This window comes from Rhineura floridana, chromosome 5 (assembly GCF_030035675.1).
Source record: "Rhineura floridana isolate rRhiFlo1 chromosome 5, rRhiFlo1.hap2, whole genome shotgun sequence".
In the NCBI taxonomy this organism is placed as follows: domain Eukaryota; kingdom Metazoa; phylum Chordata; class Lepidosauria; order Squamata; family Rhineuridae; genus Rhineura; species Rhineura floridana.
Genome location: NC_084484.1, coordinates 98493173 through 98517569, shown reverse-complemented (window position 1 = coordinate 98517569; position 24397 = coordinate 98493173). Strand labels below are relative to the sequence as shown.

The following is a 24397-nucleotide window of genomic DNA, read 5'->3' as shown; positions in this document are numbered from 1 at the left end:
TTAGACTTCTGCAGATTGGCAAACATAGGTTAAAGGATGAAAACAACATATTACAAATAAGTACAAATGGGACCTGCAACAAAATGCTGCAGCGTATCCTCATCTCCTTTCAGGACTGCTCCTGTTCAGGGTTCCTGTCAGCTAACCGCACCCTCCTCCAGAATACTGTAAGCTAAAAGGAACTCAAGCAGAGTATTCTGCTCTGCCACTTTATCAGTTGGAAAAGAAAAATGGAAGTCAGCATTCTAGGGCTGCTGAGCACGCTCAGTTCTTAGTGGGCTATTTTTGCCCCCTTGGAATTCTCCCCTTTTTGTATTTCTGCAGACCTAGGGGTGGGGATCCCCCCTCCCCCCCAAGTATGCCAATACCTCCCTTTTGATTTCCAGTGGTAACTTTTTGACTGCAATCGTGTCAGCATTCACCATCTTATTTTGCTATTACAGGAAGTGGTGTCGGTAGGGAAGAAGCAGGGAGAGGACTGAGAGAAAAACTTGGGGGAAAACCCTCATTTATTATTTATTTTCTTCATTTATATCTGATCTTTCTTCCATCACTGAACCTAAGGCATTTATTGAACCTAGGGTAGCAAGAAAAACTATTTTAACTTCACCTAAGGCTATATCCCATGTTTCATTGTCTCTGAGGATGTAATTGAAATATGATTCTGTGGAAATTATCTCAAAAGTGCAAAGACTGCTTTTTGACAAATGAGTTGTAGAACACCACTCTGCATATTTCAGTTTCTGAAAAAGATGCCAATATTTAGAACATTAAATTTCAACATGTCAGTACTACGGATGACTTCCACCTTCAAGAAATTCCCTCCATCAGTCAACCACGAATTATATCATTTGCGTGTTAGAAAGGTTGGACATCAAAAATTAGAAATATTAAATATGAATTTTAGAACTATTTTGGTTTAAAAAGACAAAACTCATCATACAGTTATTTACAGAGACTGATAGCTGTTTCCAATAAAGTCTAATCCAAAACCACTTCAGTATTTTGATATTTTTTTCAAAATACTGTTATTGATTAATAAATAATTGTTATTTGCAGAATACCATTATTAAATAATAATTTTATTTAGAACCCAACCTGCACAGTTTATAAACATATTAATAATTTTTCATTAAAAGGGAAAAGAGATTGATTCTTGGCACCAAAGTAAACACAGTCTAATGCACTATGAAAAGAAGAAGTAAAACTTTAGGTCAAGAGCCCTGAAGTTAGGGATATTGGGCTCATGATATCACACTGCAGCCAGAGGAAGACTCAGTCACAATAAACACTTATATTCAAAGTAATCCTCAAATTCTCAGAAGATGGTGACATCTGCCCTTATCCTGATATCTGTTATGTTTCTTGTATTAGGAAGCAATGTTGGAAACTGTTGCATGTTAACGACGCATACTTTATTTTGTTTTAGTACAAGAGGATTCCTCCTTAGTTAACTTTCCAGCTTGTTCTCCCTAACTTTTTTTTCTGTTGCTCTCATTTCTAATGGGTTTCTGGTTGTTTCTTTCAGCCCATCTTTCAAAAGAAGACTTAACCTCACAATATCTATGTAAGAGCTATATGCCCCGCTGGAGATTCCTCCATCCTTTATGTTGGAAAGAAGGACCATTTTAGCACCTTTGATGGCTACCAAAGTGGTATGTTTGCACAAGTCAACAAACAATTCATAACTCATTTGAGCTTCGCTGTTGTTGGGATTGTGGCCATGGAAAACGTCTTCCATGCACTAAAACTGTTGTCTCTTGCTCAAAGTGGTGTCCTCAACCAATCCATCTTCATCAAGTAGTTAATTTCCTTCTCCCTAAATATATAAACACTGCAAGGGACCAGTGGCTAATCACCAATGAATTTAGCACAAACCTTTTCATTAACAGCAAGGTCACTGTAGTTAGGTGGCTCTTGTCCACAGTAAGCATCTCTTTATTGTAAGCCACTTCATGGGCTTTCCAAACGTTTTAAAAATATATGGATCAAATGATGTAGATAATTTTGTAATGTACATGGAAGGGAGGGGAAGCTTGTTTATAAATTCTACAACATTGCCAGACTTCAGTAGGGGTTCTCAAGCTGTTTACAGGACAAATTATATCATTATTAGTACAGGCTTAATAATGTTTATATTAATTCAGTTTTGGAAGGTCATCAAAATGACAGAGAATCTCTATGATCTTTAAATTTGTGACACAATTCTAATGTTGCTTCAGATGATCATTCTGTGTCAAAACAGTAAAAGTAATGAAGGGAACGACATTAATATTTGCACTATTTTGCAGTTTTAACACTTGCCAAGATTCCTTTTGAATTGTTTTTGAAACTTGATGGAACTGGCATCACATTATGTGGGAGAGAGCTTTTTCAGCTGTGGCCCCCAAGCTTTGGAACACCCTACCCCAAGAAGTCTGCTCTGCTCCCTCCCTGTTGGTTTTCCGGAGACTTCTGAAAACTATCTTGTTCCGGAGAGCCTTTGGGAGGGACTGGAGGTGGAGCCTGACACTGATTTTATGCCTTTTAGTTAAATTTTACCTTTGTAGTCCCTTTAGTACCAATCCCTAGATATATGTATATATGTGTGTGTGTGCATATATATATAGTATTTTATGTATTTTAATGTTTTGTGATTTTATTGTTTACAATTTTATTACGTATGTGTTTGATTTTATTTTTGTAAGCCGCCCTGAGTGCCCTATTACAGGGTAGAAGGGCAGGATAGAAATATTTTAAATAAATAAATAAACAGTTACTTGCAGAAGCTAAGATATTTTCTTATAAAAGTATTTAAACATGCTACTGAAAATAAGACATAATGGATATTAATAAAAATGTGATCTAGAATTGTTATCTTCTGAATTTTCCATTGTAGGTTAATTTTAATACAAGATTGCCAATTCTAGCTTTAATGCATTAATTCAATTTAACTTGCAATTCATTTAAAATATCTTGCTATAAATACAACTCTCCTAAAATATATGAATTTAACTAGATTCTTATATTTGATTCATGGCATAATTAAGGGGGCAGATCCAAGGTAATATCACACATTATCAGAAATGCTTTTTATTGTCAAAGTAGTTCTCCATTTCCTTTTTGTTTAGGTTAAGCATCATAATAATTCAAAGAGCAAGTCCTTAGTCATCATCAGCAACCAGGGTGTAGTCATCCAGGGTCACGGGGGATCACAGACCTCTTACTTTTTTGGGAGCAGGGTCCAGCCAGGTCCCCATGTATGAGCCAATCATTATTAAAGGGGAGCATGTTAGTCACTGAAAGAGTCCTTGTCCTTTTGTGCTGAGTGGAGCCAGAGTGAAAGGTTAAGCAGACACTTCTCAGTAGCTAACAAACAGCCTCCCCTTTCATGCTGATTTCCTCCTAGGGATATCGGTTGTAGTGGAGAATAAACTCAGAGACGCTATGAAGAGCAAGGGAGACAAGGGAAAGTGGAAAAGGGGGCATAGTGTGACCATCATAGAGGGACCCTGCATTCTGAATTTGCCACTACCCTACTGGCAGCAACCTAACATCATCACATTAGATACAATCAAACTGATAAGCAATGACTTGGTGCTCTGTTTTGGTGTTCTATAAATGCTAAAACAAAGCCCTTTCATGTATGGACTGCAGTTAGATATTTCTGAAAACAATTTCAAGAGGTTTTTCTCCTTTGTATGCAGAATTTTCTTCGCCATACAACACAGAGTTTACATCTTTGCAACAAAATGCTTAAAAATTATTTTTATTTTATTACATTTATACCCCACCCTCTTTTTCAGTCAGTTCCCAGGTGGTCTCCCATCCAAACACTAACCAGACCCAGACTTGCTTAGCTTCAGCAAGGTGATGGTCTCATGTGCTATACTTATTAGCTATACTGACCATGCAACTATTCTTGTATTTTCTAAAAGGATTTTGCCTCTCATCTAAATTATGATCTTAAACTATAACCACATGCTGTCTAAAAATAATAAATAAACTCTTTGCTCAGCCAAGTCAGTCACACTTTTGGCTACAGAACAATTTCCCTCTGTTTCTAAAGCCAAAGGCACTAACATTAACTATTATATGGCTTGATCTACAATACAGTTAAGCCAAAGTTCTTGAATTTAAACCGATTTAAGAAATGTATTACTAATTACAAAGCATTTGTATACAGAAGATGAAACAAGCTGAACATGAAACCTGACAGGTCAAGAACTAGCAGTCAATGCTAGTTCTGGGAGGAAGGGCGGGATATAAATCAAATAATAAATAAATAAATAAATAGTGGTTCAAAAATATATGTGCCCATAGCTCTTTGTTTCAGAGAATGTTTACATATGTTTATGTATGTATTTTTAAAAGTCATATTCCACCACTCAGCCAAATAGGCACCCAAGATGGCAGTAATTCCACTCTGCTTTGTGACAACTTGCCGCCTTGATTCAGAGATCCATGTATGTGTGCATGGATTTATTGCATTAAAGTTCTGAATTCATTTCACTGAAGGGAGCTAATCTACGTGTACCAAGAAATACATAAGTGAATTAAGTACCTCCGCTGAAATAAATAAGGAAGAAAAAGTGCTAGGGGGCAGCTCTATGGACATTGGTGCCCTGACCAAATGGCTGGTTTACAAGCAGTACTAGATGTCCCAAGAAACAAGGAGCTGCTGCAGCTGCATGTTTCTTTACCCACCTCTTCCTGATTATAAGAGAGCCAGTGTGGTGTAGTGGTTAGAGTGTTGGACTATGAACTGGGAGACCAGGGTTCGAATCCCCACACACCCATGAAGCTCGCTGGGTGACCTTGGGCCAGTCACTGCCTCAGAGGAAGGCAATAGCAAAATCACCTCTCAGTATCACTTACCATGAAAACCCTATTCATAGGGTCATCATAAGTCGAAATCAACTTGAAGGCAGTCCATTTCCATTTTTCCTGATTACATTATCAGGATATTGATATAGTGTCACTATATATTGGCACTGTTGCATCGTCGATTTCCTCACCATCAAACAATAATAGCTCAGTACACTGATGCTACATCACACTACCAGGAAAAAGAGATGGACGTGCTGTAGTTTAGTTCTATATGGGTGGGGTCCTATTGGTGTCTATTCACTAACAGAAGGCATCCTTCAGTGGAACAGGGAGGGAGGCAATTTTCAGCAATTAATCCTCCGTGCTGCAGTTCCCTGTGCTTCCCAAAATCCAGAGGATCAACTAACAATGGAAAGCAGATTGTGGGTGGTGGGGAATGCAGGGAAGAGGGGGAATTGCCTCCGTCCCCGACATATTCTTTCCATCAGTGGAGGGACACCAACTGAATACCACCCAATGGGTTGTATTCAATTACTCAGAGTAGACCCACTGAAATTAATGTACTAAAAAAGAATGTTTGCAAAACAAATTATGCCTTTCCCACATCAGTCATTTTTGGAAGTACCACATCTTTTAACTGTCTAGTGAAGTCAGTGGAAACTTGTGTCTCCCTCTCCACTGATTTGATGTGGCACTTCCGAAAATGGCTGGTGTGGGGCAAAAAAAAAAAATCAACCCATTATTGAAGACACTCTTAGCCTGAGGGTCAGCAGTAGATTGCTTTCTGCCCTGTACCAGCCATTTTCAAACAGAATTAAGGTAGGAGATCTGCTTAAGGTAGTCTGTGCCTAACTTGATTCTGCTAACAATTATTCAAGCAGTGATGCTTGTATATTTGAGCACCCCTGCTAACAATGCTTGTATTTCGTATCTCCCATTAGGGAATTTATTCTTCTCTTCAATTTCCCCTGATTTCCTATAGCTCAGACTGGCATTAATTTAAAAGCTCAAAAAATCACTTATTGTGAGAATTTAATAGGTTGCTCTTCAGCCCAAGAGCTCTTTCAACGAGCCTTTTAAGTAGAGACCTAATCCCAGTCTGCGTCGGTGTTGGAACTGCTTTTTAATATGTTTTTAAAGCATTTTTTTAAAGATGTTTTGTTTTAATATGTTTTTAAAGATTTTTTTTGTAATATATTTTAAAGTCTATTTTTAGTGTTTTGTTTGCCACTCTGGGCTCCTTCTGGGAGGAAGGGTGTGATATATATTTAATAAATAAATAAATAAATAATAAACTGGTCCAAACTTTGCTGCTGTATTTTGTAGCAACTCATCCTTCTAAATAGTCTTGAAAAGCTGCCCCATAAGCAGCATGTTACAGCAATCCAGACAATACATTAACAGAGAATTGATTACTCTGTCCAGGCTCTCTCTGCCTAAGATGGGTTGCAGGTAGCACAGGCATACCAGTCTTAACTGCTGAAAGGTACTTCATGCTGTGGAAACCTCTTGGGCCTTCAAAGATAAGGCCAAATCTAACAGCAGCCCCAAGCGGCAAACCTAATTATTTTGCAGTAGCGCAGCTCTATTTGGGGAAAAAAAGCTGAACAGCACTTTACAAATCAGACACTCACCCCTTCATCTTATCTGACTTGAGTTTCAATTTGACATAGTACACAAGCAAAAAAAAAAATCTCTTAACTGTGATGTTATTGAGACAAAATCCAAATTTAGATTCCTTTAGAAGGAAAAATCAGCTACAAGATAGGTTGACTTTTAGATTAAATCATTCATAGACAAGGCTGAAAATGCATAATTTCAGTAGTTGTGTTCCAGATGGGCATGTGTGTACATTCCATGTGCACATCTGAGGGTCTTTTTCCCTTGCTCAAAAGCTACAGCCACAGAATCCTAAATTGCTTCTTTAAACTTCCCTGTAGTGAAAAAGCTGTTTCAAGATTCAGTTTGACAGCCTTTTAAAGGGGAGAAATAGCAACATTCTTCTTTTAAAAATTATACTATTGAATCCCTCAACAGTCTTTTGAACTTGAGAGAAATTAGAACACAGTTTGGGAGCTTATTAGCTGTTTCTTCTAAACAAAATTATGAAACAGTATATCAACTTGTGTCAAACACGTGTATGTTCCCCTTCAGGTTAATGGTCATTTAACATAAATGTTTATGCCCAATCTGAGTTTATAGGATATGGTAGGGATGTGCTCACATTTTGCAAAATTCAAATTTGAAACCAGATTTCCTATTTATTCACATATTTTGTTCTTGTGGATCGGGGCGTTTTCTACAGTTTTCCATGGCTGAAGTGGATATTTAAAAATATTTCCCTCAAAATATCAATATTAATATTTCATTTTAAATATTGCTGTTTTTTGAAATTATGAAAAATTGGTGCTTTAAAATATCCACGGATGGAAGGCTGAGTGGACCTCGACCCCTTTTACCAGAGATTTGACTTCCTCCTTCCGTTGGAATCGAACTCCGGCTGTGAGCAGAGCTTTGGCTGCGTTATCGCCACTTACCACTCTGCGCCACGGAAGATCTTTTGAAAATACTACTATACCAAATTTACATCACAGGTTTTTCTAGCTAAATTTGAGCAAGTTTGGGTTTTGTTTAAATTTTTGGCAGTTAAGCCACTGAATAGCCAGTGCATGTGTTTCCAATCCAGTGTATCAACTCTTTGAAGTAAAGTGCACTATAGGGGTCCTAATGAAATGTGGTATCTTAACTGTCCTATGGATACCAGATATCGTATATGGGCAGGGGAATATCGTATATGGGCAGGGGAATATTTGTCCACAAAAGTATGTTACCAGTGTTGATTTGGGAAGTTCAGTAGCAGTGGAGGACTCTTACAAAAAGTATGGATGTTACAAATTCTGAATTGGGAGGTTCAGTAGCAGTGGAGGACTCTTACACAAAGTAGGGATGATTGCAGCTATGTAATTAGTTCTTTAGTTCATCCTACCGTTGCAAAGATCTTAGAATATTGTGCTCAGAAATCTTTCTTTCTTTCTTCATTTAGATTTATATCCCACCTTTCCTCCCAGTAGGAGCCCAGGAATTGGGCAGTGAGGGAGGGGGGAACCATTTGAAACACTTGTATTTACATGCATACAACACACAGTGTTTTTGCTAATAAAAGACTATTGGTTTCAAACCACAGATATATTAGAACTATGAAAAGTTTATCTTTTTGCAACAGTTGACCTTTGTTTTTACTGTGTTTTTGATGTTTTTTTAAATTTTATTATGGTGGTTATTGTTTTTAACATGTTGTAAACTGTGATGCGTCCTTCCCTGGCTCTCCCTGTCAGGTTCCTACCTGCTCGTGGTTACTGCCTGTCTCTAGGCACCACCAGGGACTCCACCAGTCTGGACCGCACTCTCTTATGGTTTACCTATCCGCTCTAGCACAGATCTCAACAGATCCCCCTGCTAGGCACCTTACCCTCCCTTCTGGTCTGTGAAACCCCAGCCAATCCTGTCATCCTTTCATTTATACTGTCAGCCATTTTAAACATTCAGCCAATCATCAAGCATTCTATTGCCCATTCACTCCCCCTCCTCTTTCACTACTTACCATGTATACTCTAAACAACCAGCACTTACCATATATACACTAATATATAGGAACATCACATAAACCACTTTGATGTTTTTAACAAGAGTGACATACAAATATTTTTACAATTACATAAATAAATAAATATTTTCCCATCATCTCACATCAATTTTTAGATAGTATCACATTACTATCTAATGTTGACTTATTTTAATCATCACTTCAAACATATTTTTTCATGAATAGCCATGATACCTAAGTGACATAACTTTTGTAATTGGAAATCCAATACAGATCTACTGTATACCTTTCAATTTCTGGTTCCTTTTGCATCAGGTTAAGCTTATTTATCAGTCTACTAAATCTGATTAATTTAAAATATGTGTTGCAGAAATGCTTGGTATTGCTTATCTTGAAGCATTTTATTGTAAACTTAAAGAGTTTAAGGTAAAGTAACCAGTTTTGTTTTCTTTGGAAGCAGCCAAAGTAGAGACTGTTATTGATAATAAAGAAATAAATATCCACTGTGAAAATAAGAAAAAAAATCACAATTGTTTCACTGAGAAGAGTTTTTAAAAGATCTAGCATGATGACCTTAATTTCAGCATTGGACTTTGATTTTGTTAGAAAGATTTTGGCTTCATACAGTAGTTCGAAGTATAGAATCTATCCCAACATCTGGTTAACACAATACACACCAATCAATGGACATGTAGAAGAGAATGCGGCTGCTACTTCACTGGTCCTAAGGACAGACATATTGTCTCTGTCTGCATTTGTGGCCGAGGGCGAAATCAGACACAGACACAGCAGTTTGGGTTGAACAAAGGGCCACTTTATTAAAACTATAACAAAACCCCTTTAAAGTGACCTGCAGAGGGAAAACCTAGGTGTGGGAACTGTCTATAAGCAAGCAGCTTGCCATAGAGCTCTCGGGCGACCAGCCCCTGCTGGGGCAAGGGCAAGCCCATCTGCTTACCCCTTACCCCAGTCACACCCTGTAGGTGAGCAGGGGGGCCTTCCCACGTCACCACCCCCTGGGGCCATACAACTCCGGGTGGATGAGGTAAGTTGGCCCCAGAAGCAGCCCATATCCTGCCCTTGGGCCATAAAGCTCTGACAAGACAGGCCTGCGGAACCACCAATCACCTCCAAAGGGGCCTAAAGGGGCCCCTAGCTGTCCTTACCTACTTCCCTTCCTGCACCTTACTGCCACAAAAGGGGGACAAATCTCTATTTAGTCCCCCTTTATCCCACTGCCGAGAAGCACCTCTCACAGACACCTCTCTCTGTCTGCATTTCTGCCTGTCTGTGTCCCTTGCTTTTTTTTGTAAGACTGCACGTGTTTCCTGCTTTCTTCTCAGAATGTGACCAGCCTTTGATATATTGTAGCATTTATTCAAAATGTCTGGTGAAGACATTGTTAAGTGTCTCTGTTCTACCCAAGTGATGGATACCTGCAATTACAACTAACCAATGTCCCTGGTTATTGCCATAAGTGAGCAAATACTGCGCAAGGTTGGCCATACGTTTCATGCATCACTTTTATGAACTTGTTTTAAATGGCCAAGAATTAGGATTATAAGGCAAATTAATATCACTGAGCATGAAAATGGCACAAACCTATAACAATTATCAATCCTGCTATCACTAGATGAAGCAGCAACAAGGGCTCCCTGTTCTTCCATAGCATTTGCCTGTAAAGGATGAGTTTATCAGTGCTTAAGGAACTGACTCTCTCTTGCTCGGTTAGGCCTTGCAATCTTACAATGCTTTAGGCCTAGTAACCTGTAGTATCATGTGATTTTAGGGCTCCAACCCAAAGTCTGATGGGAATACAAGTTATATATGCCTGTTTCCTGCCTCTGAACAATGTCAGTTGGTCAATTTGGATTTAGAGAGGAGGGTGGGAAAGAATCTGTTATGGCAGCTCTTACTGATTTTGGGCTTGTCCACACAAGAGTTCACTGTGTTTACGGATTCCTGAGTTCCCATTTAATTTGCATAGTCCACATAACATTACCCTCAAACAACCACCAATCTTGACACTTTCCCCCTGTTAATTTGGGTTTACCTGATAAGGGAATAATCCAATTAACTGGGGGAAATCAGGCTCCAAACTGTTTCATTTGGGGTTACAGACAATTTGTTTTAGTGTTTGGGGGTGGGTGGATCAATCGCCACTTTTTGCTACCCCTGTTTCCATGTACACTACTTCCTCCATGTTTTCATTTATTTTCTAGCTGTGTTCATAACTATTTCAAGCCTGGAGGAGCATAGCAATATATGATCCCTCAGAATTGCGCGCACACACACTAGCACAAGCAAGCCACATTAAACATTTCAACATTTGGAATATCAGTTTTAAGGATGTGCAGATTTCCAGATATCTGGAAAATAAACACTAGAGAGTCTGGCTGCTCTGCTCTTTTTTCTCACTGCTCCAGAATGCACAATCACTCGTATCCAGTTTGTTTGGAGATGTAGGGAATGGGAATATCAGAATCCCAACACAATGCAATGCCCACTAGTATGGCTGGAAAACACCAGCTTTGCAGCTTGAATTGAGCCTACTGTGTGGACCACTCTAACCAAATTCGAAGGTAAAAGGAGTGTATTTACAGCAAGATACTGCTTTCATATGGACAAGCCCTTTGCTGGCAGACATGCTTTTCACATTTTGTAGGCTGCTCCTTTTTGCTGGAGAAAATAATTTTCAAGCTAAACCAAGGAGAGTACAGGAGACATTGCCCATCTCTAAACATGAGTCACAGGATATATATTTATTTGATTATTTGATTTATATCCAGCCTATCCTCCCAGTAGGAGCCCAGAGCGGCAAACAAAAACACTAACAACACTTTAAAACATCATAAAAACAGACTTTAAAATTCATTAAAACAAAACATCTTTAAAAACATTTTTTAAAAATATTTTCAAAACATCTATTTTTTAAAAAAATAAAAGGTTTAAAAACATATTAAAAAGCAGTTCCAACGCAGACACAGACTGGGATAAGGTCTCAACTTAAAAAGCTTGTTCAAATAGGAAGGTCTTCAATAAGCACAGAAAAGATAACAGAAATGGCACCTGTCTAATATTTAAGGGGAGGGAATTCCACAGGGTAGGGGCCACCACACTAAATGTCCATTTCTTATGTTGTGCAGAACGGACCTCCTGATAAGATGGTATCTGCAGGAGGCCCTCACCTGCAGAGCACAGTGACTGATTGGATATATAAGAGATAAGACAGTCTTTCAGGTATCCTGGTCCCAAGCTGCATAGGGCTTTGTACACAAAAACTAGAACCTTGAACTTGGCCCTGTAGCTAATGGACAGCCAGTGCAATTCTTTCAGCAGTGGGGTGACATATTGGCAATACCTTGTCCAGTGAGCAGTCGCATTGAAGCATTTTGCACCAGCTGCAGCTTCCAGACCAACCTCAAGGGCAGCCCCACATAGAGAGCATTACAGTAATCCAGCCTGGAAGTTACTAGTGCGTGGACAACAGTGGTCAGGCTATCCCAGTCCAGAAACGGCCACAGCCGTCATACCAGCCAAAGCTGGTAAAAGGCACTCCTAGCCACTGAAGTCACCTGGGCCTCCAGCAATAAAGATGGATCCAGGAGTACCCCCAGACTATGGACCTGCCCCTTCAGAGGGAGTACGACCCCATCCAAAGCAGGCAACTGACCAATTATATGAACTCGGGAACCACCAGCCCACAGGGCCTCTGTCTTGCTAGGATTCAGACCTCATCCAGTCCTGCACCGAGTCAAGGCAGCAGTCCAGGGCTTGCATGGCCTCTCCCAATGCATATGTTGCAGAGAAATAGAGCTGTATATGGTCAGCGTACTGCTGACACTTTGCCCCAAATCTCCTGATGACTGCTCCCAAGGGCTTCATATAGATGTTAAACAGCATGGAGGACAAGATGGTACCCTGCGGCACCCCACAGCACAACTGCCAGGGGGCCAAAAGACAATCACCCAATGCTATTATCTGAAAATGACCTTGGAGATAGAATTGGAACCACTGTAAAACAGTGCCTCCGATACCCATCTCACCAAGTCAGCCCAGGAGGATACCATGGCCAATGGTATTAAAAGCCACTGAGAGATCAAGTAAGAGTAATAGGATTTCACTCCCCCATCCTTCTCCCAATAAAAGTCATCCATCAGGGCGACCAAGACCGATTCAGTCCCATAACCAGGCCTGAACATAGACTGGAATGGGTCAAGATAATCTCTTTCATCCAAGAGTACTTGCAATTGCTGCGCCACAACCCTCTCAATCACCTTCCCTAAAAAGGAGGTATTTGCGACCGGTTGGTAATTGTCGCAAACCAATGGGTCCAAGGTGGCAGTTTTCAGGAGGGGTCAGATAATTGCCTCTTTTAAGGCAGCTGGAATGACTCCCTCCCACAATGTTGACCACACCCTGAATCCACTCGGTCAACCCCCCTCAGCAAGCTTTAATAAGCCAAGAAAGGCAAGGGCCAAGAGGACATGTTGCTGGCCGCATCATCACAAGCACCTTGTCTACGTCGTCAGGCTGCATCAACTGAAACCATTCCCAAGAAGTTGCAGCAAATGTTGCACTGGACACCTCATTGGGGACTACAGTAAATGTGGATGGGGCATCAAGACTGCTATGGAGACAAGCAACTTTACCCTCAAAGTGCCTTGCAAACAATTCACAGTGGGCCTCAGAAGGATCTAAAACTCCATCTCCTGGAGTTGATGTCAACCAGGCCCACCCTTAGCATGTGCAGGGCCCGGGGCAAAAGTATAGTTGGGGCCCCCACACATTCTTTCTCTCTATGTATATATATTTATTATAAAATATATAGTATTTTTTATAAAATATATAAAATATGCCGCAGCAGGACAGCCACCTGTCGGAGATGCTTTAATTTGGATTCCTGCATTGAGCAGGGGGTTGGACTTGATGGCCTTCTAGGTCCCTTCCAACTCTGCTGTTTCATGATGCACAACTATGAAAGGCAGTGAGCCCTGCCCTCTTTTGCACCTGGGCCACCCTCCTATAATCTGGAGGAGGGGAGGGGTTCCCCCCCTTTTCTAACTCCTGCATTTTGGGATCCTTTTTCCAAACTGGGCATGGCAGGGATTGAGTCACCTGCAATGGACAACATGTGCTCTGCCTCTGATCTGGAGCTGTTGGCGGGCCTCCTCCCTTTTCCATCCAGTGCTCCTCTGAACTCCAGGGGAGTCTCCCAAACCACCCCTGATGAAGGGAGGGGCGAGGGGGGAGAGCAGACATGCAAAGCCTGCTTTCCCACAATAGGCAGGTCAGGAAGTTCCCACTCCACCCTCCGACCTTCTCCTTTGGCATGCTTGGAGAAGGAGGAGGGGGTGTCCCCTCTAGCAATCCAAACTCGCTCTGCTTAAGCCTGAGAGAGCCACTGAAGCCAAGAGGAGCCAGGCATTATCTTTTCCTTGGCTTTGGGAAGAGATGAGGTGGGGGTTGCAGGTATTATATGCAGGAGGGGGGGAAGACAGCCTGTCAGCTAGTGGTGCGCAGCTGCTTGACAAGCTCAGCCGGCTGGCAACTATGATCTCTTTGACTCAGTCATGAAATCTGTTTACATTGTGGTTATGATATATGCAGATCGCCAAGCAAGGCACGTGCAGAGACCCCCAAAGCGTGGGGCCGGCGGCAACTTCCCCGCTTCCCAGTGCCTAGGGGCGGCTCTGATGTCAACAGACCCTGACAATATGGAAAAACTCCACTGGATGGCTACTTGAGGATGTGATGGAGGCAGAGAAGTGGGTCTTCTTCACCGCCCTCACTACCACACAGTAGGAAGTTATGTTTTACTCATTCCTGATCAGCCTCACAGCACATCATTTGCCACTTGTGCTGTAGCCGTTGTCCAGCCTACTTCATTGCCCTTAGCTCACTGGTGTACCAAGGTGCAAACCAGGCTCCACAATGCCAGAGAGGGCGCTCGGGGCCAACCATATCAAGAGCCCGATGCACTTCACTGTTCCACAGCATGACAAGGGCTTCAACAAGGTCACCAGCTTTATCTACTGGGAACTCCCCCAGGAGATTCAGCAATCCAGTGGATTCCATTTGTCTCTGGGGGCGGACCATCTTAATCTGTCCATCACCCCTGCAGGGAAGGATCGGAGCCGTAAGTTTAAACTTCACCAGGAAGTGGTCTGACCATGACAACGAGATGACATCCACCACCACCCCTCCAGACCACCCCTTCCTCCATCTGGAGCAAAAACCAAGTTGGGAGTGTGCCCTGCTTTATGTGTTGGGCCGGTGACAACTTGAAATAGACCCATGGTCGTCATGGAGGCCACAAAGTTCCGAGCCGGAACACTACAGGCAGCCTCAGTGTGGACATTGAAATCACCCATGACTATTGTTCTGGGCTCCTCCAGTACCATAGCCAAGATGGCCTCCACCAGCTCAGTCAGAGAAGCTGCCAGGGGGCAGGTTGGACGGTACACCAGCAGCAACCCTAGTTCACTGTCTCCTTGGCCCGACAACGGGTACAGGCCCTCACAGCCAGCTCCAAGACAGAGTAGTTTCCTGGTGACATAGATGGAAGTTCTGTAGACCACAGCAACTCCCCCCATCCCTGCAGCCTGTGCTAGTGTTGCACTGAGTATCCAGGTGGGCAAAGCTGGGTCAGATCAACTCCTCCCAGCTCACCCATCCAGGTCTCTGTAATGCACACTAAATTGGCACCTTCATCCACGATCAAATCATGGATGAGTGTGGTCTTATTGTGTACCGATCTGGCGTTAAACAACAATACACACACGCCAGTGGGCACAGCAGATGAGCAACAAGGAACCCATCCATGAGAGAAGTGGCAGCAAAGAACAAGGCGTAGATAGCCTTGCCCTCATCTTCTATGGTAATTCGCCACCTCCCCATAGCTATACTTCCCTCTACCCGTGATCAGTGAAATTGGGGTGGCATCACCCATGTCCCTCCTTACTAAGACTCCTCCTAAACAACTGATATGGACCCAAAAATAGCCCACCAACAAAACCTACCTGAGTCAATTATCCCAGTAGGCCTCTGTGAGAACTGGGAACAGTCAGACCCACTCAATATTTTTCACGCAGGGCACATCTACTCCCCCATTGTCACACCCAGGGAGGGCCAGCCTTCTGCCAGTTACAGACTCTCACTCTGAAGGCATCTGGTGACTTTCCCCTATCATTCAGTTCACTGCACAGCCTCCTACCCTGTCCAGGAACTACACATGAGCTATACACTCTCCCCACTACCAATCTCCTGTAGATTGGTTAGAAAAAAAAGGAATAGAAGAGGGTAGCATCCTTGCCCTTGGGACTCCCTAAGGGGCCGCCACCCCAGGGCAGCTGGGCTTTTATGCCTCCTAACACAGCCAGGAGCTGATGCAAGAGTCTACAAGATTAACTGCAGCCTCTCTCTAGAGCAAGGGTCAGGCAGGGAGTCCCAGTCCTTGCAGCACTTACCTGGGACTTCAGCTCTCTCGAGACAGCAACCCAGAGGAGTGAGCAGCAAGCACCCAGATGCTCAGATACTCACTCCCAGGGCAGGTCTTCTCCAGTCCCCCTAGTGCTGCAGCTGTTCCCCAATAGATATTGTGTTTTATAACTTTGTATCTGTGATCAGTTCCGGCAGCTGTGAAAAAGGCAAATTCCATGCTAGCGATAATTAGGAAAGGTATTGAAAATAAAACAGCCGATATCATCATGCCGTTGTATAAATCTATGGTGCGGCTGCATTTGGAATACTGTGCACAGTTCTGGTCGCCTCATCTCAAAAAGGATATTATAGAGTTGGAAAAGGTTCAGAAGAGGGCAACCAGAATGATCAAGGGGATGGAGCGACTCCCTTATGAGGAAAGGTTGCAGCATTTGAGGCTTTTTAGTTTAGAGAAAAGGCGGGTCAGAGGAGACATGAAAGAAGTGTATAAAATTATGCATGGCATTGAGAAAGTGGATAGGGAAAAGTTTTTCTCCCTCTCGCATAATACTAGAACTCGTGGACATTCAAAGAAGCTGAATGTTGGAAGATTCAGGACAGACAAAAGGAAGTACTTCTTTACTCAGCGCATAGTTAAACTATGGAATTTGCTCCCACAAGATGCAGTAATGGCCACCAGCTTGGATGGCTTTAAAAGAAGATTAGACAAATTCATGGAGGACAGGGCTATCAATGGCTACTAGCCATGATGGCTGTGCTCTGCCACCCTAGTCAGAGGCAGCATGCTTCTGAAAACCAGTTGCCGGAAGCCTCAGGAGGGGAGAGTGTTCTTGCACTCGGGTCCTGCTTGCGGGCTTCCCCCAGGCACCTGGTTGGCCACTGTGAGAACAGGATGCTGGACTAGATGGGCCATTGGCCTGATCCAGCAGGCTCTTCTTATGTTCTTATGTTAAATAAACTATGTATGTTTATGTAAGAAGGGTGGTCTGCAAGGGACATGTGAGAAAAATATTGGTGGCTCTTTGAAGACAAAACATTGCTCTCTACATTTTTCAATGGAAGAGAAATACTGCATTCAGATTAGGTCTCAAATATAACTGGAATCATTCTTAGGTCAAGCCAACCAGTCAACTCCTGAAAGAGGTAAGGCTTAGGTCATCTAACCATATAAATCTGTGTACTAGGGATGGGCAAAAACTTTGGTTCAGTTTTCATTTCAAACCAAATCTATCAAATTTGCACTTTCTGAAACAATACAAGAACTGAAACACAGTCATCCTTCCAAATTTGGACTTATTCAAATCTTACAATGCAGTTCGTTGACCAAACAATTACAAAAATGCATATATTAGGGGAAAGTGTGTATTTTGACAATTCTGTCCATGTATTCTTTGCAATATAAATTAGGGTCCCAATAAACAATTGTTAACATTTGTCTTGCATTCTTAACACTCCTGTTAATAATTAGACTTGGAGGATAGGCAATGCAATCCTAAACTATCCTAGGAACAACTGGAGTGGCTGAGCCACCACATCATACGCCAGCTCCTAGGACCCAAATTGGGCCTCTCTCTAGAAGACAGACTAGTAGATCCTTGGCCAGCTCAGCTCAGTTCTGCCCCATCCCCAGAATGTCCCATTTTGGGGTCCTACACTAGCTTCTGCAGTCTATCCTTCCCTCAAGTAAACGTTGGGCCTCCACAGCAGCAGAGCCCCCACCATTAGCAATGTTCTTCTCTGCTAGCAAAGAGCAGCAGAAAAGGGCCTACACTTCATCTTAACATTTTCCAGCCATCAACATCAGGGGATGGAATTAGGACCGTAGCCTTAATGATGCATGTGCTTCTGTTGCCTTCCTTTTATTTGACGTTTTATTTACATGTACATACACCCAATGTATCTTTTGTCTTGTCTCAGTTAGCAATGTATTCCAAGAAGGATTGTGGTATTAAATTAGTTGCAACATTGGGCAAGCGTACTAACTGCTTCACTGGGTAGGAAAACGTAAAAGAGCAAAAGCACATACAAAAATGTACAATCTAAGAAGCTAACAAAGAAAGTTTCCTTCTCCACCTCATAAAATCAATCCAGCCATAACTAGCTGATGCAACTAAGCAGGGATAAATTCAGAACTTTTTTTTTAAGACCATCTAGGAAGATAAGGACAGAAAAACAGGAAGTTTAGCCATTTCTTACAGATGCTGCAATGGATTTCAACCGTTAATAAGCCATGCTGCTTAAAAAGACAACAAACTTTCAGAATACATCTCTCTGCTGCTGGATATTTAATAGAAATCATTAAAATCTATAAATGAACTCATATCAAATTCAGGGAGAAGATTAAAGTAATATGTTGCCCTTTGAACACATCATTAGCACTGTTCTCCATCTGGCTGTTGGCAATGATTTTTGGGTTTGCTCAGAAATCCTGAGTTATGAAACAAAGAATATGTTCTTTCCAGCTTCTTTAAAAAAATAAAAAATAAAAACAAGGGGTTTGGTATAGCTATTTTTTAATTGAGAGAGAGAGAGATTTGTGAAATTTCACTAAAAATCACTAAAAATCCCATCAATTCATAGAACCAAAATAAATATAAATGGCAAACATTTCAATCATGATAAATTTGATTACATAACTATATTTTTCCATAATCCACTGATTCTTTTCCATGTTTCTTATTTCCATAAATATTCAGAATTAACGGTCAGTATCCCCCAAGATTTGACAAATTTAATGTAGCTTACAAAAATAGGGATATAATAGACTAAAATTATGACAGCAAGCAGCACTGAATAAAATATTTAGGCTGCAATATAATATACACTTACCTTGGAGCTAGTTCCATTGAACTCAATAGAGCTGAATAGACATGAAAAGCAGAAACGACAACATAAAAAAACCAAAAGCATACACTAGACAAGTTGCTGTATGAAGAAAAACAGATTGTTTTCAATGTGATCATCCATAACTTATTTTATCTTGGAGAGAAAATAGACTAATTATTAATATGCATCATTGTAAAATAATGTAAATGACCAGTCACAGGGGAAAGGTGTGGCTTGCGTAAACAAATTCACAGTCTGCTTGTGCGAAATGGCAGGGAAAAAATGAGTAATTTTTAACTGGTTTTGCTGATTTTCGATGACATTTTCTTCAGAATGTGGGGAGCAAAGATCCCCCTGGGACCTCTTCCTTCTCCGTCTGTTACTCCAGGTGGGTATACTTTTAAGTAGTGAGCTAACATCTAGAGCTTTCTAGGCTTTCCTAGTCAGAACCATGTGAGTGATTATTTGTTATTGATTACCTAATATTTGGTTGTTATAGTGTTATAATAATAAAAATTCAAATACGAGCCAGGAGGTTTTCTTTCTTTCTTTTTCCAAAAGCCTGGTTGCAGAGAGCTGTTGATAAGCTACTGGAAAACTCACAGCTCTAAAGGCCGTCGGAGCAAGCTAGGCTCATTAATTAGCACTCTGTTCTTTCACCCAAAGTGGGAGTATCCTCAAGGCCACAGCAGCCGGCAGCTTGGTTTTTGGTAAGTGCCTTGCTTAGAGCACAGTTTTCCAGTCTTGTGAAATATAAATAAGGTCTGTGCTATCCTTAGCATCTGAGGTAGTAAATTTGAGCAAGGGTTTCTCAGTTATAGTTAAAGATGTTAAAGATGTTAAAGAGACAACCGGGGGAAACCAGCCACTCACCCGATGCCAGTTTCTCTTCAGATCGTAAAATAATGTGGAACTTTTAAATCAATCAGAATTACATGTAGTAGAGCTGAGCTGAAATTTCTTAGAATATATTTTCCTGAGAAAATCTGTTTTTTTATGTTTCTCATTCCCCTTCCCCAAGAAAAACACCATTTTGCTGAAGTTCCTCTGAATATTCACCATTTTTCTAGTGGTCATCATTTCCCCCCACAAAGGCCCCAAATTATATGCGGTCTGAGGGATTGTGCAGGACACAAAATAGTGACCGGGCTGCCAACACAGTTGCTGCTGCTGCTTTTGTAGCAGCAAAAACAAACAAACAAACACCTTATAAAAAATAAGCAGCTGTGATTCTGCTACTGCTAACAGTGAGCTCTACCCTGAGAAACTCTTGGAAAATTTCTCCTCCCTCCAGAGAAATTTAGTGAAATTTCTCTTACACAAATAAGGTGGAGAATTTTGAGAGGCCATTTGCTCACAGCTCTCATCTATAGTAGAAACAGATCCACAGTTAATAACCTGCTTCAAAAAGACTTCTAAAATGCATTTTCAGATGTTCACTCTCAGCAACAAATGATGTACTCCTGTATTACATATACACAACACTCACAGCACAAAATAAAAATGGTTTATGGCCCCCTTTTCGGCGTTCCGTTAATATGGCGGTTTTCAATTAGAGTAAGGCCCCACTCACAGGGCACTTGTTCTACTTTTACAGCATTTTTCAGGCGTCGGGCACCATTTTATTGACGGAGTTCCACTTTTCAGCGGGTTTCGCTTTTAGGTAGAGGTCTGGAACATAACCCACTGTATGAGTGGGGCCCTACTGTACTATAATATCAATATCAAAAACATTTACAAATGAGTGAGAGGAAATTTGTCAATCCATACTGATGGGCTTCAATCACACTACAGAGTAGATATTTTATATCTTCACAGTATTTTTCTAGTGGTATCTGCAACTTTACAGACTGTTACTTCTTACACAGAGAGACATTATGCAGAATATGCAGCAAAGTGACAATAGAATGAAGTTTTGTTATGAAATACAAGTGGGACCTGAAACAAAATGATGTTGTCGTATGTACCCACTCCTGAGAGGATTGCTCCTGATCATGGCTCTAGCCTGGAACAGAAGGTTTGCAGAGCTGCTCAGTCCTCTCAAGGGGAGGGTGAGTTTCAGGAGTGAGGAATGGATAAAGAACCCCCACCCCAGGCTTTCATCTACTCTTAGTTTCAAACCTGAGCATTTACTTGCTATAAAATAGGCATAAGGAGTACTCAGTTCAGAACATGGGAAAGACATCACCCCCACACAACCACCACTATCAAACTTCCAGGACACTGTAAACCGTCAGGGGCTTCAGCAGGTCAATTCTCCCTTCCTCTGATTTCCATTTTCCTTTTTTGTTTCTCAAAGGACATAAGTGCATTCCTTGTCTCAACCTGCTCTCAGCCATTTGACTCATTCAATCTCCTTGACTTCTAGTTTCTTTAGATCCTTTCCTGACTTTCTGAAAACTTCACTGTCATCAATATTCTGTAAGCTCATAGTTCCTTTCAGACAGTCCTGGCTTTTTATAAATGTTATTTTATCTAATTCACCAACTTCTGTACAGATTCTTGAGAAATTTGATCTTTGCAAATTCCAGTACAAACTGATCTGATCAGTATTTCTTAGACAAATGAGGATTCAGAACTCAATTACCCACAGCTTTCATACTACCTAGATGCTCCCATACAGTTCTCTCTCTTCTCTATGTGTGTGTCTGTTTTAAAATGTGTCATTTTGAAAGAAATTTTTTTAGAAGTTGTAATTTTGAGAGAGAATAGGTTGTAATCAACATAGCGGTAAGCAAATTTCTTTTTGCCCAATGGAACAATCTCCCCCTGTCCTCCTCTACACACCCTCTAAATCTGTTCTGGGGTTTCCCCCAACCCTCCAAAGCAGATTTGGGGATTGCACAAGGCACGTGCAGAGGGAGGAGAAGGGTGGAATCCCCTTGCGCTGGTGAAAAAACACAGCTCACAAACAACCCAAACAACGGACCCCCTGATAATTGGTATCTGCAGGAGGCCCTCATCTGCACAGCATAGTGATTGACTGAGTATATAAGAGGTAAGACGATCTTTCAGGTATCATCCCAAGCTGTATAGCCCTTGAATTAGTGCAATTCTTTCAGCAGTGGGGTGACATGCTGGCAATACCCTGCCCCAGTGAGCAGTCACGCTGCTGCATTTTGTACCAGCTGCAGCTTCCTGACCAACCTCAAGGGCAGCCCCACATAGAGCACTTTACATTAATCCAGCTTGAAGGTTACCAGTGTATGGACAACAGTGGTCAGACTATTCCGGTCCAGAAATGGCTGCCGCTGTCACCTGGACCTCTGGCAATAAAGATGGATCCAGGAGCACCTCCAGACTATGAACCTGCACTTTCAGAGGGAGTACAACCCCATCCAAAGCAGGCATCTGACCACATATCCAAACTCAGGAACCACCAAACCACAACACCTCCAGTTTGCTAGGATTCAGACTCAGTTTATTGGCCCTCATCCAGCCCACCCCTGAGTCCAGGCACCAGGCTTGCATGGCCTCTCCTGATTCAGATGTTATAGAGAAATAGAGCTGGGTAACATCAGCGTACTGCTGACACCTCACCCCAAATCTTCTGATGACTGCTCCCAAGGGCTTCATATAGATGTTAAGCAGCATGGGGAACAAGATGGTACCCTGCGGCACTCCACAGAACAAATGCCAGGGGGCAGAAAGACAATCACCCAATGCTATTCTCTGAAAAAGACCCTGGAGATAGGATCCGAACCACTGTAAAACAGTGTCTGTGATACCCATCTCACCAAGTTGACTCAGAAGGATACCATGGCCAATAGTATCGAAACCCACCGAGAGATCAAGTAAGAATAACAGGGTCACACTCCTTCTCCCAATAAAGGTCATCCATCAGGGCAACCAAGGCCAATTTAGTCCCATAACCAGGCCTGAATCCAGATTGGAATGGGTCAAGGTAATCTGTTTCATCCAAGGGTACTTACAGTTGCTGCACCACAACCCCCTCAATCACCTTCCCTAAGAAGGAGGTATTTGTGACTGGGTGGTGGTTGTCGCCAACCAATGGCTCCAGGGTGGGCTTTTTCAGGAGCAATCAGATCACCGCCTCCTTCCGGGCAGCTGGAACCACTCCCTCCCACAACAACACATTGACAGCTCCCTGGATCCACTCGGTCATGCCCCCTCGGCAAGCTTTAATAAGCCAAGAAAGGCAAGGGTCAAGATGATACATTGTTGGCCGCATTGCCACAAGCCCTTTCTTCATCAACTGAAACTGATCCCAAGAAGTTGTAGCAGACGTTGCACTATTAGAGGAAATGATTTTGAGGGAGGTTTGTGTTTTTCCTGAACTCTCTGTAATGCTTTACAATCTCTCATGCAGCCTAATCTACAAGCTAGTCAAGGCAGAATATTCAAGTCCTCCCAGTAGGAGCCCAGGATGGCAAACAAAAACACTAAAAACACTCTAAAATATCATAGAAACAGACTTTAAAATATAGTAAACATGTTTTTTAAAAAGCTTTAAAGACATCTTAAAAAGCAAGATGTTTGACTTTGACTACATTAAGGATTCAGGCCCATTGCTGTGAGAGAACACAGCAGTGTACAGCCTTCTCTTCTAATGAAGCATCACAGATGGTGGCATGGAGCAGGCCCAGTCAAGAGCAAGCCTATCCTCATGGACGCTCTACACATTACATAAAAGTGTAGATATCATACACATTTCTATACTCCTATTTAAACATGTCCATATTCCTGGGAACCCTGACTGAGCCATGTACATAGCTGTTTCCTAAGTACAGGCATACCCCGCTTAACGTGGCTTCACTTAACATTGCCTCACTGTAACGTACATGCTCCATACGTCCCCATACCCCGCTTAACGTTCGCGCGCTTTGCAATAACATACATTTTATTGGCATGACGCCGCTGCCATCTAGTGGTGATTGCGTGCAGTACAAATGAAGACAATTGCTTCACTTAAAGTAGATTTTCACTTAAAGTATACTCTCTGGTCCCATTGTGAACGTTAAAGTGGGGTATGTCTGTAGTACCTCTTACAGAAGCAAACATATGGCAGTAACAGATGGCATGATGGGATGGTGGCAGTCACATGATCTCTAGTCTGTTGTGTTGCTGGGAAATAGAGGGAGAGGAGGAAGGCAACAGGAAGGTCAGGTGGTGCAAACACACCGGTCCAGCCATTCCATTGCTCCTGCCAGTGCACTTGCATCACACCAACTTTTCCACTATTTCCCCTTCCCCCTCTACCTCCCAGTAAGCAGTAGTGATGTGACTGACTAGAGTTCAGGTCAGCAGCGCTGCCCCACCTGGCTATTCACTACAGGCTTGTGTGTATGACCACCACAGTTAACATGTTTGCTGTGGGAAACACCAATGTTTCTTGAAGGTGATCGAGAAGGTGATTGAGAGGGTTGTGGTGCAGCAATTGCAACTGTAACATTTAGAGCTACCCTCAAACTGGTCCAAGTTCACTTATTTTCAATAGTCTGTGATGTTCATAACATCTGTGGGTTGTGTATCCAATGCTAGCCGTATTCAGAAGAGACCCATTAAAATTAATGGACATGATTAACTTAGGTCCATTAATTTCAATGGGTTTATTCTATGCATACATCAAAAATGTAGTTCCTGTTGTAAAAAGAACCATCTGATGCAATTTTGGGAAAGTGTTCTACATTCAATATATTTGATTTTATCTGTGACTCAAAAAATATCTGGACTACAGAAAGACAAATACTCAAA

The 24397-nt window shown here is 41.8% G+C and overlaps 1 protein-coding gene across 2 annotated transcripts in view; it reads right to left on the bottom strand.

Moving 5' to 3' along the window:
- Positions 1-19265, bottom strand: part of ERG (ETS transcription factor ERG) — a 118624-nt gene extending 99359 nt beyond the window's left edge. The window contains exon 1 of one of the 2 annotated variants that reach the window (XM_061627670.1): positions 19162-19265. The gene's annotated coding sequence lies outside the window, so the exon portion shown is untranslated. Of the gene's footprint in view, positions 1-18685; positions 18725-19161 lie in introns of those variants that run through there. The other variant, XM_061627671.1, reaches the window with a different exon arrangement.
- Positions 19266-24397: the final 5132 nt, after the last annotated feature.